At 45.8% G+C, this 4237-nt stretch overlaps 1 non-coding gene across 1 annotated transcript; it reads left to right on the forward strand.

Annotated features, from left to right (window-relative positions):
* Nucleotides 1–2933: 2933 nt before the first annotated feature.
* On the forward strand, nucleotides 2934–3039 carry LOC139037877 (U6 spliceosomal RNA). Its single transcript, XR_011490831.1, has one exon. It is a non-coding gene; the product is annotated as a U6 spliceosomal RNA (small nuclear RNA).
* Nucleotides 3040–4237: the final 1198 nt, after the last annotated feature.

Here is a 4237-nt window from a genome sequence, read left to right on the forward strand (position 1 = left end):
CATTTAGTAATCATAAATTTGTTTTCTATGTCTGTGAGTCTGTTTCTGCTTTATAAATAAGTTCATTTATATATATTTTTTCAGATTCCACATATAAATGATATCATATGGTATTTGGCTTTCTCTTTCTGACTTCACTTATTGTGATAATCTCTAGATTCATCCATGTTGCTGCAAATGGCCTTACTGCATTCTTTTTAATGGCTGAGTAATATTCCATTGTGTATATATACCACATCTTTATCCATTCCTCTGTTGATAGATATTTAAGCGGCTTCCATATCTTGGCTATTGTCAATAGTTCTGGAGACTAATTCTTACATTCCAATTGCCCACAGCCACCTTCTGACGAACGAGGTGTCACAAGGACAGCTGACATGTGCTGGGTGCTCATCACAGGCCGCTACTCGAGGTCCTTGGGAGCATCACCTCACAAACGCCATTCCATGCCACGAAGTGGTGCTTTTATTATCTCCAGAGGAGGTAACAAAGGCACAGAGGTTAACCACATCACGTGGGGTAGCAAGGGGCAGTTTAGCTTTAGAAGTGCTGTTATGCCCCTGAATTGGGTCCTCTCAAAATCTGTGTTTTTGAACAATGAAGTCCTAACCCTGGGGCCCTAGAATGTGACTGTGCTTACAGAAAGGGTCTTTAAACAGGCAATTAAGTTAGCTGAGGCCGTTAGGACAAGGCCTAATCTAGTGCGACTGGTGTCCTCCTAAGAAGGGACGTTTGGACACAGAAAGTCACAGAGGGGAGACCCTGTGAAGTCGCAGGGAGAGAGTGGCTGGTTAGCCATCCAGCTGTGATACTCTGTTGTGGCAGCCCTGGCAAGTGAATGCAGGGACTTGATTAGTATTGAAGAAAATCTGCACACTCTGCTTCATCGATGAGCCTGCCAATCTGGCCTTGCCATCACTGGGGGACAGTTCTGGTCCTCTGAACACCTGGTGTCCACAGTTCTGAACACATCCTAGTGGACAGAAGTATTCATCTTTATCACACAAAAACTGTGATGCCCCGGCCAACACCAGGCACAATTCATGGAACTAGACTTTTTCATCTACTCTTCACTGACCACTCAACTAATGATATTGATGCCTGTTATGGCTCAGGCACTGTTCTGGGAATATAAAGGTGACTAGATACTTTCAAGGAAGTATCATATAAAAAATGTAAAATTTCTTTAATCAGGTCATCATGCTAATGAAATTAACACAATCTATATGATAAGACGGAGAAAGCAATGGCACCCCACCCCAGTACTCTTGCCTGGAAAATCCCATGGGCAGAGGAGCCTGGTAGGCTGCAGTCCATGGGGTCGCTAAGAGTCAGACACGACTGAGCGACTTCACTTTCACTTTTCACTTTCATGCATTGGAGAAGGAAATGGCAACCCACTCCAGTGATCTTGCCTGAAGGATCCCAGGGACGGGGGAGCCTGGTGGGCTGCTGTCTATGGGGTCGCACAGAGTCGGACACGACTGAAGCGACTTAGCAGCAGCAGCATATGATAAGAATTAAGAGGAGGAAATGGGCTTCCCAGATGGCTCAGTGGTAAAGAATCTCCCTGCCAATGCAGGAGAGGCAGGAGATGTGGGTTTGATCCCTGAGTTGAGAAGATGCTCCGGAGAACAAAGTGGCTGCACAGTCTAGGATTCTTGCCTGGGAAATCCCATGGGCGGAGGAGCCTGGTGGGCTACAGTCCACGGGGTCCCGAAGAGCAGGACATGATTCTGGTGACTGAGCACACAGCACAGCGCAATGAGAAGAGCTGATGGGAACAGCCGACTCAGGAAGAGACGGCAGAAAAGGCTTAAGCTGGTAAGGTGTGCAGGGGGTAACTAAGCGAGGAGAAGACCTCAGATTCCAGGCAGAGGAAACAGCCAGGGCAACATTTTAATGAAATGGCTCACACACCAGCTCTGCTCCTCAGGCGCTTGCAGAATGGAGGAAGGAGAGATGGGAACAGAGGAAAACAAGAAGGGGAGGAGAGGAGACAGAGAAGGAGGAAAGGAGAAAACTAACAGAAATTGAAATCTACAAGCCAGGCAGTGTGCTTGGCATCTTCACACAATGCAGCCTGTATTTTCAGCTGTCACAGACACAGCCACACGGGATAAGGGGGAGGCAGGAGAGCTGCCCTGTCTGACCCTGGGAGAGCGAGCCCCTTCCGTTTCGTGCCTGACGCTGACTCCGGCTCTGCAGCTCCATGGGCACTGGGGGTTTCCCAGGCCACTGTGGCCTGGCACGCCTTGGCAAGACCCCTGCAGCTCACGCTCAAAAGCAGGGCATCAGCCCAGCAGTGCTCTTGGAAAGCTTGCCGCACACAACCAATTAGGTCCCTGGACCGCCCCTGCAGCCCAGCTACTGCATTCCAGCGCCTGTGCAGCCTCCCTGCAGGATTGTGAACAAAGTCTAGGAGGACTGGTGAAAAGAACAGGAGGTCAGGAAACCAGAGGAATGTGATGGGATGTGCTGCAGGATTCACATTCTCAGGCAAAGTCCAAGATAGCAGAAAGAATTTATAGACCGAAACCAAGACCGGGAATATAAGCAGAGAGATAAACTGGGCTATTTTAAATTGCGGCCCGAGAAGTGCTTTCATGCTATATATATACCAACAGAAAAAGAGAAAGAAAAGCAAGGGCTTCAACTCAGATCAAAAATATTTCCACAGACATTTACATGCCACTTTCAAAAGGCCCAGCAGCATGAAGTCAAAGAAATTCCTTTTATTTTCTATAATTCACCATTGCTCTGAGCTCTGACTCTTTCCTGCCTCTTTTACTAAAGAACACAAGTAATAGCTAAATGAACTTAGCTAACACAATATCTCTGAAGGACCGAAAGTCTTATCCTCTACCTACTTCGGTATTCATATTTAAGTCCACATGAGAACTTTGTTTTAAATTTTGATTCTAGGAAAACCTTTGTTTCCTTTCCAATAAGAGAAACGACACTGGAATGATACAGAGAAGATTAGCATGGCCCCTGCACAAGGATGACACAAAAATTAATGAACTGTTCCATATTAAAAAAAAAAAAACTACAGAACTTACTAAGTTCCCCCTTTCACCATGACTGCCAGGAAGCTCAGATCATGGTTTAAGATTCAACTGTGGCAATTATGTTGGTCCTTATGCTTATAATTACCGTTTCCTTGGTTTGGTCCTGATTTTCTATTTCCTATTTGTACTTATGGCTCTGTGCATATATTTTTGTTGGAATTACTGTGCCTTTTTGGGGAAAAGAGAGTATAAATTTTTAAAATGCAGTTCTGTTATACGTCTTTGAACTGAGTTTCTCAAACGGAGAATTCCTAAATAACTCCTGTCCTTGGTCATTGTTTTAGCAGCCTTGGTCACTCTGACGTGACAAAGAGACATTGTCTTAGCACCTCTAGCCTCCACAGGAAATAACTTGAAGGCAGAGTGTATTATTTATCTATTGCTACACTTAAAAGAGTGTAGCAGCTTAAAACAACCAGCATTTACTACCTGACACAGTTACTATGAGTCAGGAACATGGGAGCAGCCACACTGCATGGCTCTGGACTAGTGGTTCTCTTGACATTCCAACCGAAATGTTGCCTGGGGCCGCAGGCTTGACTGAGGCTGGAGGGTCAGCTTTGAGAGAGGCTGTCCTAGCCACCCCCAAACCCAACGCCAGCCAGTGGGCCAAGAGAGAAAGTAAGGCTAAGCCTCCCGCCTGGTATGCACTAGTCTCAGGGGTCACGCAGCATCACTTCTACCACTTTCTGCTGATTAGAAGTGAGCCTCTAGTTAGTACAGACCAACCACACTCCAGAGAGAGGACCAGCACCCTGTGTGGATGGGGGGAGTATCAGAAAAATTGGGGGATATATTTTTAAAACACTGCTCAGAATATAAAGCTATTTTCATTTTTTAAAAAGTACATACATGTACCAAGGCACAGCTTGGTATCCAACGTGCCTTCACCTATATGCAAAGCAGGACAGAAAAAAAGCTTGAAAAAGAAAATGCTTTTCCTCAATGTATGTGCTGCTGGCAAGCATCCTGCAAAGGCACGGCTCCAAAGAAGTTCCAAACACAGGCGTATGTGGGAGAGAGAACATGTCCCCAAATGGAGAGGGAATAAGAGAGAGACACTAGACACTGAAAAAGGAAAGAAAAAGAACTACATTTCTAGCCAATCTGAAAAGTCAGCCTCACTTGAGACCCGAAGGGAAGACCAAAGCCAGGGTGTTAAGGTC

The sequence above is a fragment of the Odocoileus virginianus genome, chromosome 12 (genome assembly GCF_023699985.2).
Source record: "Odocoileus virginianus isolate 20LAN1187 ecotype Illinois chromosome 12, Ovbor_1.2, whole genome shotgun sequence".
NCBI classification, from domain to species: Eukaryota; Metazoa; Chordata; class Mammalia; order Artiodactyla; family Cervidae; genus Odocoileus; species Odocoileus virginianus.